Genomic DNA, 12,900 nt, shown 5'->3' with positions numbered 1-12,900 from the left:
GAAGGCAAGTCTTTCATTGATCATGTACCCAGTGCATTGGAACTACTATGTTGGCCAGTTTATGGAAATTATGGAAATAATTGGAATTATTGGAAATATGGAAATTATGATAATCCTGGACTCCTCCCACTCCCTAATTCACATCCAGCCAGGCACTGTGTCCTATAGAGACTAATTTCTGAATGTCCCCAGAGTCCCTCCTGCTGGCTAAGGCTGAGGCTTTCCTGGTGGGGCCTCAGGCGAGGCCCTGCCACATTGCTTTCCTTGGGGCGGGGGGTACTTCCATATAGGAGCTTAGAGAACATCTGAACCATTCATGCTCCTTCTTGAAATACTCACCAGAATTTCTAAATCCCAAATCCCAGGACATATTTTGATTAAGAACTATTTCACAAAATCCAGGACCTAGGGAAGATCATCATCACAGAGAAACAGGCTGAACTGACAACCAGCATCCCAGGGACCGATCCTTCACTCCCCAGATATGGCCTGAGTGTCCACTACATGCCAGACAAGGCCCTAGACCGCATGAAGAGGATAGGCCCAGTCCCTGCCCTTGAGGCTCTTACACTCGAACTTTCACGGCTACTGCCCATGGTCCCCACCGTTCCCTCCACTTCTCCCTCACCCCCACCCCAAGCTTGAAAGCGCAGGTAGGAACTCAGCCTCCGCTGTTCCTTCATTTCCTAGACTGGGGCCTTTATGGACAGTTGGGGCAGGGGGAGGTCAGAATGGTAGACTCGGGGAGCTGGATGACAGGGATGTCACCCTCTACTATGTCAAATCGCAAAAGAACTTGAATGAAGCAGATATTGTTTCTAACACCAAAGGAGCTTAGGGAGTAAGAGCTATGTTTTCATTCTGTGTCAAAAATGATGTTTTGGTGTCCCAAACACTCCTTCTATATATATATATATACATAAGGCCACAGTCACAGAGAGTCCTGGGCTGGCCTTTGGAGACCTGAGTGTCACACGGAGTATGGCTGGGACCTGTTCAGATGATGATTCAGTCTTCAGTGTGGATGAAGCCACTGGGTCTCCTACTGGTCACAAATACATTTTCTTTTCCTCATGGAGTATTTGTCTGCTAAGATAAAGCAAACCAAAATGAAGATAAATATTACCTAGATCCATGTTGGAAGAAAGGTGAGGTTGTTGAGGGAGGAAAGACCCTTTATGATCGTTTCATCTGAGGATAACATTTCCTACCTCATCAGGTTGCCCCTACTCCTCCAGTACCCCCTGTGCTTGGTGGGATAGTGTCCACAAAATCCACATCCACCAGGACCTGAGAATATGACCTTCTTTGGAAATACAGTCTTTGCGGATTTAATGAGTTACGATGACACCACATCAGAACAGAATGTGCCCTAAAGCCAATGGCTAGTGTACTGAAAAGAAGGCCATGCGAAGACACAGGGGTGTACACAGAGAAGGAGGTCATATGATGGCTGAGGCCAGTTTGAGAGATTGAGGTGGAGCCACGGAATGCCCAAGGCCACCAGCAGCCACCAAAGTCTAGGAGGGGGAGCATGTGCCTGCTGACACTTTGATGTTTGCCTTCTAGATTCCAGAACTGAGAGATTAAATCCTGCCCCCTGGTTTGTGAGACTTCATTGCCCTAGGAGATGGGCCCCTTGCCTGAGGCCCGGGCGTCAGTGGATGCACCAAGCTTGGGTGGGGTCCTTCTGGTAGAAAGCCTGCCTCGATTGTGTAAAACTGATTCAAGACCCAGGAGGAGACACAAAGAAGAGAGAACAGTGGTCATGAGCCTGGGAAGCAGCCAGATGATGGCAGTGCCCAGGCTGTGGCAGGTGTAGCCTGGACCATCAGCCTCTGCTTAGCTGCCAAGTACCGCCTGCCTGGGCTCCTGGGGAAGCCAGTACTGAGGAAGTACTTTCTTCCCAGCAAAAAGTGAGGAAAGGCGACACTGAGAGTAAACCCAGGCAGACCTTTGGTGTGGAGAGTTGGGCAGGCTGAGGCTCAAGAAATCAGGGTTGCAGAAAAGCCCTTTGATAGGCTCCATCCCAGAACCACTAGGCTGTGGCAGGTGTTGTATGCCATGGACGTGCACTCAGACTTTGTGCAGATGATCTTTTAGAAGGGCAGGAAATGTGAATTACAGAACGAATGTGGCATTGCTACCCCAAGAAGAGCTGCCGTCACGGTGTATTAACGCAGACTTTGTGGACCCTGCTCCTGACAAGACAGTAGGCCGCAGGTGCTCCCGGATTCCAGACGGGCAGGCTACCGGGCCAGGCCGGACGCGCAAAGGACGGGGCTGCGGACTGGTTTTGAGAACCCAGCTGGCTACCCAGCCCCGGCCTGTGAAAGAGGCTGGGGAGTCTGAGCATGAGGCCAGGACCTGCAGGAGGAGGGTTAGGTGGGTGGATGGTGTGGGGTTCAGCCCCAAGGCCCCACAGTGTGCAAGAGGGTGGCAGGTCTTCTGGAGCAGTTGACATGTGTCCCTGGAGGTGGGACTTGGACTGGCGTCTGCCCCTTGCCTAGGAAATCTAAAGGGCAGGAGTGTGACTAAAGCTGCCTGTGGCAACCACGGAGAGGCTGCAGTTCAGGAAGCAAGTTCCCTCCGCTGACAGCAGGTCAAAGGTACGTGTTTACCAGTGAAACAGAAGCGCAGACAAGGAGGGTTTGCTGCATATTGACCTGGAACCTCCGCAAAGGGACTTTGCCCCAAAAGGCCATTACTGAAGGTATCTCTTGAGACAGGGCTCAACCCCCAAGAACAGAGTTAAGAGGGGGGCCTCAAGTGGCCAGTCCAGTGAGGAGATCATGGAGCTAAAGTGCAGCTCCAACTCCCCAGGCCCTGGGTATCTGCAGTCTCAGAGTAGCCCTGTGACCAGGAACCCACTGGGAACACTTGGCCAGCCCTGAGAGCACCAGCCACTGCTCCTCACCACCTAGTCAGTAGAACCTTTCTGGCCCCCTCCTGTCTCCCGCCCCCACCCCCCAATCCTGGAGGGGCCAGAGATTGCACCTGGAAGAGGGAGGCGGCCCTGGCATCATGAAGAGAGAAGAAGCTGCCCACGTCCCCCTCTCGTGCTGATTCCGTCTGATTGATTCCGTTCTTAGTATTCCTTGGGACTGGGCAGGGCTAATTACTAACCTGAGCCCGTCCTGAGACCTAAGGTGACCGGAGCACTTTTCCTGATCTGCGAGGGAGCAGTACGCTGTGGGGGTGGCCAGGGGTCTCAGCTGAGGGAAACTCCCCGCTCAGGGTGATCTATAAGGGCAATCATGGGAAGAAACTACGTTTGCTTTATGACTGGCTCTTTAATTCCTTTCCTTTCAATTACATTCTGAAAGAGAGTTGTGTGGTGTGGAGGTGCATTTGGCAGGGGTCAGACCTAAGGAGGGAGGAGGCGGCCTGCCTGGGTGGTTTGGTCTGTTGGGCGTCTGCCTCTGGCTCAGGTCATGATCCCAGAGTCCTGGGATCGAGCCCTGAGTCAGGCTCCCTGCTCAATGGGGAGCTTGCTTCTCCCTCTGCCTCTCTCCACTACTGCCCATGCTCTCTTGCTCTCTTTAACAACTTTAAAATTAAAAAAAAAAAAAAAAAAAAAAAAAGGAGGTGGGGAGGAGGTGAGGGAGAGCAGAGACAGGGCCCAGGCTGCAGGGAATCTGGAAAATTCACAGCCTCAGCAAAAGGAGAGGTGAAGAATAAAGGAGGAGGAAGCCTAGGAATTTATGGTCACTATGGCCTTTCTGAAATACTCTTATGAGAGACAGGGTAGTTTGACTTCCAGGTCAAGAACATGGTCACTGGGGGAGCACCTGGGTGGCTCAGTGGTTGAGTGTCTGCCTTTGGCTCAGGGCATGATCCCGAGGTCCTGGGATTGCGTCCCACATCAGGCTCCCTGCAGGGAGCCTGCTTCTCCCTCTGCCTATGTCTCTGGCTCTTTCTCTGTGTGTCTCTTATGAATAAATAAATAAAACCTTTAAAAAAATATGTCATAGGAAGTGATCTCTGGATTAAGTGATTAAGTAAATTAGAGATGGAAAACCAGGAAAGCTGGTGGTAGGGACCATCCAGGAATTGTGAACACATCCAGGATGATGACAGGACTTGAGACAGAGAGAGGGGCTGTGAGGGTGGTCATCAGTGAGTAAGAAAGAACAGCCAGGAATCCACTGGAGCCTCAGAGAAACAGGGTTCTGTGGGTGTGACCAAGAGTTGAGAAGATGGATGATCCAGATGGATCTACGGAAGGGCTTGGGAAAGAGGGCCTGAGTGGAAACAGCTGGAGGAGAGGGAGCACCAAATTTGTTGGGGGTGAAATCACAGGGCGACAAAAGGGATGTGACGCAGAGGTGATGGGGTACAGCCTTGCCGTTCCAAGTGTGCTCTGAGGACCAGCAGCAGCAGCAGCTCCCCTGAGAGCTGCATGTCAGACCCTACTCTGCATCGAGACCATCTGGATCCGATTCACACTTGACAAGCTCCCTCGCGGTTCTGCGCACATTAAAGTTTCATTCTAGATTATGGCAAACTTAATCCAACTATAGCCTAGAAGGGACACCATGAAGTTATTACATGTATCTGGATATTCCCTTTCTTTTTCTTTTAGGTTTGCAGGGGGCTGTTACACTGGCCTCCAAAAGTATGGAAATAAATGTTAGGAGGAATTACAAATAAGCTTTTGGGACATGGTCCCTCACAGGTGGATGGGCTCAGACTGCCATGATGATATTAGAGAATCTGGTCTACTGTGTACCCTGTGTGGATGGCTATTTGGTGCAGAGAGTGTGGCTGAGGGGAATCGAAGCCAGTTTCATGTCTGGACAGACTAAATAATTGAAGAGAGCAAGCAAAGATAAAGCCCAAAATATCTCTTCATCAGTTTTGCTTGCTTCATGCCTGACATCCCACATATCTCCCTCCAGCAGCCAATTCCACAAATATTTGCTGGCGATGAACCAGGGGCCAGGCAGGCACTCCGAAATATCCCTTCTAGTTTCCAGAGCCTTTGCAGAAACCTTATCACATTTTAATTTTTACTCTCATAATCACCCTTTCAGGTCAATAAGAAACATAGGCTATACTTTCTCTAGTCACAGGCCTTGAGGATTTGCCCCAAATCACAGAGGTAAGAAGTAAGTGAATTGGGTGGGATTTTAATCTAAATTCTCGAACCTCAGTCAGCCTCTGCAGAAAAGATGGGCTGTTTCACAAAAGTGGGGTCTTCCCGATTTCGTAGATAGAAGACTTTAGTGGGCCTTGAATTACCATAATCTGTTTGATTTCCTAATTATATGTGCAAGGGAGTTTGAAACGCAGAATGAAGGCCTTGTCAGTGACAATCTCCTTTCTCCATCCTTGGCCAACACATCTCATGGGATACTGTAAACCAAGCGTGAAAGCACACATGCCCACCTATCTGGGGCAATGTGCAAAGAAGCCCTGGTTTCCTTTGTGGAGGGAGAGCATGCAGGAAAACTTAGCCATTGCTTGGCTGCTCACTCAGCCCCCAGGTATCAACTTCATAGCCGTGCGGCTGTAAAACCCACCATCTGGGCCCTCTGCTTCGAAGATGGAGGCACATCATGCTAAATATATCCCTGGCAGGAGGCTTGATTTTTAAAACAAGGGAAATGTGGGAGGAACGAGCCAGCTCACTGCACCGTGGGCCTCTCCCAGGCGCTCATACCTGTCTGCCCACGCGCCCCCCCACCACCCGCCTCACGGGACTCCCCTGTCCTCAGGACATCTGGGCTAAGAAGGAAGAGGGAGGGAGGCACAGAGGCTCTCTCATCAGTTGTGTTGTGCAACCTGGGCTGTCCCCTTTCAGTCACACAGCCTGAAAATAGACACTGTTTTTAAAATCCAGGCCAAATAATGCTGACATGAAGGGGCCTCGTGGATATGGTGCGTACCACTCCCTTCGGTCCTCCAACTACTGTTGGCAGATAAGGCCAGCTAGCTCTCGTGGGGATTTTCCTCAGTTGTTTATGCGAACCTTCTTTACCCATGCTGGGAGGGATGGTGGGGGAAATTGAAGACAGCAAGCCTACCTCCAGCGTCACAACCGGGCCCCGGAACTACCTACCAGAGCCCTCAGCTTTTTGCTCTGACTGTGGGCTTATGGCCTTAAATTGGGCCTCCGGTTTTGTCTTTGTTTTTATTTTTGGCAGAACACAATATGGTGACCAGAATCTGGGTCAAGGACCCAGTGAGAAGGAGTGTCTGTCCTCATGTTTGGCCTTTCAGCACGCAGAACGTATGAGCCTATTCCAGGCGGGCTGGGCCAGCTCTGGGAGCAGCATGGTCCAGCTGGGTCAAGAACTCAAAGCCCAGAGAATCAAGAGATTGAGGGCATTCGGTATAGTCATCCTGTTTATGTATCCCTGGCCTCCTAAAATGAATCAGGATACTGTCTTTCCGAGTTGGCCATTCAAGGAGATTATCAGAATTGTTTCTTTTCTTTCTTTCTTTTCTTTTTTTTTTAATATTTTATTTATTTATTCATGGGAGACACAGGGAGAAAGAGAGGCAGAGACACAGGCAGAGGGAGAAGCAGGCTCCATGCAGGGTGCCCAACACGAGACTCGAACCCGTGTCCCCAGGGTCACTGCCCTGGGCCAAAGGTGGGGCTAAACCGTTGAGCTACCCAGGGATCCCCGGAATCATTTCTAAACCAGGCATGGGGGATCCCTGGGTGGCGCAGCGGTTTAGCGCCTGCCTTTGGCCCAGGGCGTGATCCTGGAGACCCGGGATCGAATCCCACATCAGGCTCCTGGTGCATGGAGCCTGCTTCTCTCTCTGCCTGTGTCTCTGCCTCTCTGCCTCTCTCTCTCTCTGTGTGTGACTATCATAAATAAATAAAGATTTAAAAAAAATTAAACCAGGCATGGACCTTATCCTGTCATTCCTACACAATCCGAGGCCTTCTGATGATTTTCCTGTTAACACGCTCCTGGAATTGAAGATGTATGCCACATGGCAGAGCCAAAAAGAATTCCCTGTAAGGGTCTGAGAATAAAGTCTTTGATTGCTTACGAAAAATCATTTAACTTTTCTTTTTTTAAAGATTTTGTTTATTTATATGACAGAGAGAGAGAGCACATGCAGGGGGAACAGCAGAGGGAGAGGGAGAAGCAGACTCCGCACTGAGGAGGGAGCCCAACATAGCACTCGACCCTAGGGCCCCGGGATCATGACCTGAGCTAAAGGTAGATGCTAAACCAGCTGAGCCACCCAGTACCTTACCTTTCCTTTCTTAGCTTTTTTACCCATTAAAGGCTATAATGAACTTGATTAGAGAAAGAGAAGAGTGTACACTTAGTGAGTTCTTATTTTGTGCCAGGTACTACGGTCAGCCCTTTTCTGTATTTCTTATTTTTTTCCTTTTTTTCCAGTAAAAAAGACTAGTATTTAAAACCCATTTCAATGAGAACACTTCCTCACTACTTTTTAATAAAAAAGATTTACATTTTTTATTACAAAACTGCTCTGGCCTTAGACCTTAGCTGCTTTCCTAACCTACAGGGTTTCGATGTCCCCTCACTACTGACTCCCCCGTGCTCCTGAGGCGCACATTAGATGAGTTCTCCTCCGTTGGAGGCCCTGGTGGTGACTTGAGGGGGGTTTGATTCTTTCCAAGTGTTTAACCACTTGCAGTTTTGCATTCACCGAAGGGATGTTCCTGTGAACTTGAGGAGTATGTGCTTTTTCCCATCCAAGCATCTTTATCATATCTTTTCCCCAATACAGACTTTTTTGTACTTTTTATTCTGGTAACTATATGCAGTTTATGAGGGTGATGGGCTCCACCCCCATATTTTTCATGGTCTGCAGGTAAGGGATGAAACGCTTCATCTGGAATTCTTGACTTGGTAAGTTTGTGATAAATCCAATCTGTTCAAGTGAGAGGCTCCACGTGGTTTGTCACAGTTTGCTGTTGGTCTGGGGACCTCGGAACTATTGAGTGCAAAATCCCTGCCATGAGCGTGGTGCTGTTGTTTTTAGAGACGAGGGGCAGCAGAACAGAGGCAAAGACTCTGCCCTTTCACATATTTCTTGTATAAGTACCACAACAATATTGATCTCTCTTCCTTTGTAGTTTATAAAATTGAGGCTGAGATTTACCTAAAGTTAGAGGAGCTGCCGATGGGTAGGTTTAAAACTCAGATGTGTTTGTTCTTGAAGTCTTTAAATGTCTTTAAAGTCTTTAACTGCCATACATTGTTTACAAGGAGATGACTAGAAAGGGGTTCTTATTTTAGAAACTTGCATTTCCTATTGCATTTTATAGTATTCAACGTGTTTTGTGAACAACTCTTTTTTAGAGGGTCTTATAAGAACTGTAAATAAGGCAGACCAGGTCTTTCTCCCATTTTTCAGATGAGGAAACTAAGGTCCAGACAGGTTAAATGTTTGGCCACGTTCCCAGAAGTGGTAAATACTGGGACAGGAATAAGAATGCAGGTCTTCTGACCCCTCTCCAGAGTGATATGTGCTTTTTCACAGCCTCTTGATTTAGGCAAAGAGCCACATGCTAGAAGAGACCTGAGTGACCATGGAAACTTCAGCTCTCATTTTACATTTGCAGAAACTAAGATCCAGAGATGGAGTGTTACTTAGCCAAGCTCACCCAATTAGCCAACCACAGACTTGGCACCCAAAACCAGACTGCTGATATTCCCAATTTATTTTTTATTTATTCATGAGAGACATGCAGAGAGAGGCAGAGACACAGGCAGAGGGAGAAGCAGGCTCCTTGCAGGGAGCCCAATGGGGACTCAAACCCAGGACCCCCAGGATCATGACCTGAGCCAAAGGCAGATGCTCAACCATGGAGCCACCCAGGCATCCCTATTTCTGTACTTTCAAAAGGAACTGAAGTGAGGCAATCAATAATAAAAAATATATATATATTTAAAGGAAACATTTCTTACTTTTTTTCTTTCTTTTTTCTTTTTTTTTTTTTTTAAAGGAAACATTTCTTCAGTTGCTTTGGAAGCACAGAAGAGGAAGCCTCAGGATGGCAAAATTTTGCGTCTGGTTCTATCCTCAACCCCAAAGTATTTCCTAAAAGATTTTGTTTAGGGAAGAAAATCATTAAGGTCATTGATATGACGGCAATAGACTACAGAGTAATTTGCTCTTGATGACAATGGGTAACCTCCTGCTAAAAATCTCATTTTTTTATTCAGGCTTATTAGCTCTCAAGGACAGTTTCTTCTAAGATCAGAAAACTCCATCCCCAATTCCAAGACTGATGGAGTCATTATAGCATCCAGCACTAGAGGGTGCCCTATGCGAAGGCTGGCTACCCAGACTCCTGGGAAGCCACCTGAGCAGCAAGAGACAGAGGCAAAAAAAGAAGGGAAATAAACAGTAAACAAGTGCAACAGTTATCACGGGGCCAGACCTCACAAGCCACCGACGGGTGAAGAAAATTTATGTGTGTGTCTTTGTCTTCATGTTTGGTTTTAGCTTTTGTTATTGTTTTAATGTAGATGTGGCCCTGGATAGGATTGATTATTCACATATATACCATTCAATCCTTACAACCCTGCAAAGTAGATTTTATGAGCTCCACTTTATAGATGAAGAAATTGAGGGAGCAGCCCGGGTAGCTCAGTGGTTTAGCACCGCCTTTGGCCCAGAGCCTGATCCTGGGAACCCAGGATCGAGTCCTGTGTCAGGCTCCCTGCATGAAGCCTGCTTCTCCCTCTGCCTGTGTCTCTGTCTCTGTCTCTCTCTCTCTCTCTGTCTCTCATGAATAAATAAATAAAATCTTTAAAAATAAATTAAAAATAAATTTAAAAAAGGAAATTGAGGTCCAGTGAAATTAAGCAAGGTGTTCAGTCACAGACATAGCAATGTCAGATCTCCAATGGCCGAAGTATCTTCCTAATTAACTGTCCTTCCAATGGTATTTCTGCTGTGCTGGGGCTTTTTCTGGAAGACAATGCAATGTCCTATTGTCTAATTAAATGCCTTTCTTTTGCAGACCTTTTTAGAATTTTTTCAGCTAAAACTTTGTTATTGCACAGCCTTGCCCTTCTACTCCAGCCAGTCCAGTATTTTTGCTGTTCCATGCACACATCTTTTTGGACTCCCTAGTGATTATTCCAATCTCACCTACCAGAAACATCCTTGTTTTTCTTCATCTAACTCTGAGACCACCTTGTCTTCGTGCCACAGGGTCTGCATGGCTGTGACCTCTGGGCCTTAGGGCATTTCTCTCTGACCCTGACTGTTGGGGTCTATTGAGGCATAATGGGTGCCAAGTAAATACTGATTCACAGTGGTTCTCAAACCTTAACAAGCATTAGTCACCCAGGGTGCTTGGTGACCTTGCAGATGCCCAAGCCCTCTTTCCAAACATTATGATACTCGAGGTTGGAGATAGTGTCCTTGCATATTTAACAAGCATCCTAGCTGACTCTGATGTAGGTAGTTCATGAACTTCTTTTGTACAAAATACTTCTTGCTGTATTTCTCCGAAGCTATTCACACTCATATCACATCATCTGATGCAATTTGCCATTTATTGCTCTTACTTTAGACATTTTCTCAGCTTACCTCCTTTCTATAGATTTTGTTTTTCAAGAACAAAAGTTCCATTCCCCCCACTTCATACCCATTAGGTTCCTATTGGGTTACCAGTTTCCCAGTGCTTCTCTCTGCCTAAACCTCCTTCCTGTATCCCTTACCTGTGTAGTTCCTACTCCCCTTTGGGACTCAGTTTAGGCTGCTCCAAGTGATCTTGTTGCCTGAATCCCGGAGGCACTCCTACTGTGTGTTCCCATGGCACCCCGCACCTCTCCCACCAGAGCATGGCATGTGGTACACACACCTTTCTGTCTCCTGCATGGGTCATTCTGTATTTTCTTAGTGACTTAGGCCAACCTTACCTACTGAATACTTGACGTATCCCTTTGTGAAAATGGGAACTTGGTTTTCTGGTTCATGATCATCTTTTAGCATCTAGCGCAGAGCCTGATGCATAGTAGACAAATACTTATTTGTAGAATAAGCATTTTTTTAAGATTTTATTTATTTATTCATGAGAAACACAGAGAGAGAGAGAGAGAGAGAGGCAGAGACACAGGCAGAGGGAGAAGCAGGCTCCTGCAGGGAGCCCAACGTGGGACCTGATCCCGGGTCTCCAAGATCAGGCCCTGGGCTGCAGGCAGCGCTAAACCTCTGAGCCACCTGGGCTGCCCTAGAATAAGCATTTATGATTATTTGTAGAACAAGTGAATGAACAAACTGAGAAGAATGAGTAAAATGAGAGAAGAAATTTTTTAAAGTATCTTAACTCACAATGGGCTAGGACATATGGGGACAATGACCTTTGGGGTCAAGTGGGACATCTAGGAGATGACCAAGGGGAGCTGTGAAGACCTAGTTACTTCACCCACCTCATTTTTCCTGTGGATGCAAGTCGGTTCAACTCAATACGTATGTAGTGATGCCTTTGATGTGACAGGCACTGTTAGACACTGGGGAAGCAAAAACGTATAAGCCACAGCCCTTGAATTTGTGGATATGATATTTAAAGTGAAACCATTTTGTGATCTATATGCCAGTGGGTTTAACTATTAATAAGAAATAAGAGATGACATTATTCCACTCTCAGGAGAGTTCAAATGACTGAGTCTTATAATTGCCACATAATGTAAGAGAAATCTGAAAGAGCAATGCAGCAGAATGGGAAAAAGCCAGGCTTCAAAGTCCCATGAACCCAGGCTGGAACCCTGGAGCTGCAGGGACCCTCGGCCACGTGTGTGAAATAGGTCTGATGATAATACTAACACTCCTGGCGTGTAATAGCAATGGTTAATACGATTGAGCACTGTGCCAGCCACTCTGCTAAGCCCTTTCCATGCATTAATTTACTTGATCATCTCAGCTATCCAGTGTAAGTGCTTTTAGCATTCACATTTTACTACTTGAGGAAACTGGCTCAGAGAGTTTACGTAATTTGCCTAATGTGATATCTGATAACAAATGGCACAGTCAGGATTTGAACCTGGGACTAGCTGATGAATAAACGAGATAATGCATGGTGCCTGGCAGGTAATAAACCTTCAATGAATGGTTTATAATATTTTTATTGTACTCAAGAAGTGGGGCCCACAGAATTACTGCTATTGAGGTGAGTCACTATGAGGATGGTTCAGGAGATAGGGAGGAGGGCGGGATTCCTGGGCTTGTGACCCAAGCCAGAGGCTGGAAAGTAGTCCACTAGCCACCAGTGCTTCTGCAACATCTCCTGCACTGTGCTTCCCAGACTCAAGAGCCATCACCACAGACCTCACACCTGGGGAGCTAGAGCACCTCAGGGCTACAAAGACCTCACAGGTTGCCCAGTTGGGGTCCCCATTCAGTGCACACATCCCCTTACCACATGTCTTCCAAGTAGATGTCTCTGCTTTAATCTCTGTCTCAAATCTACCCCCAAATCTATACACTGCCTCTTCATTGCTCTCATGCAGGGAGGACAGGGGATAGAGCCCCAGCCCCAGAAATCACCGCTGGACAACACTTTCAAGATCTTCTAAGTCAACCCTCTGTGTTGTGCATGTGGCCCATTGGGAGTGGGAATTAGCAGGGACATAACCTTGGAAGAGGCTGGAGATCTTCCCTCCCTCCCACAGGATGAGTCATTCTTTCCCACTCCCACTTCACTCCTCCCTCCAGGAGGCAGGGAGAGCAAGAAAAGTTCATGTGTTAATGGATCCAAATTAACATTGGTACAGGTGAATAGGCCCTAAGTCATGGGGAGCTGGTGTGCTGGGCACCAGGGCTGGGGAGAACTGGCTCAGCGTGCTGGAGTCCAGAAGGCCCGGGACACACAGATCTATGTACACAGAGTCTAGAAGCGACACCTCCCCAGGTGGCACAGGCCCCTGTTGGAGCTGCCAGACT

General features: G+C 47.4%; 1 pseudogene; it reads right to left on the bottom strand.

Annotated features, from left to right (window-relative positions):
* Positions 1–7,492: 7,492 nt before the first annotated feature.
* On the bottom strand, positions 7,493–7,960 carry LOC112679173 (39S ribosomal protein L30, mitochondrial-like; annotated as a pseudogene).
* Positions 7,961–12,900: the final 4,940 nt, after the last annotated feature.

Source organism: Canis lupus, chromosome 6, assembly GCF_003254725.2.
Source record: "Canis lupus dingo isolate Sandy chromosome 6, ASM325472v2, whole genome shotgun sequence".
In the NCBI taxonomy this organism is placed as follows: domain Eukaryota; kingdom Metazoa; phylum Chordata; class Mammalia; order Carnivora; family Canidae; genus Canis; species Canis lupus.
The sequence above is the reverse complement of the archived record's forward strand: the minus strand, read 5'-3'. Positions and strand labels throughout refer to the sequence as shown.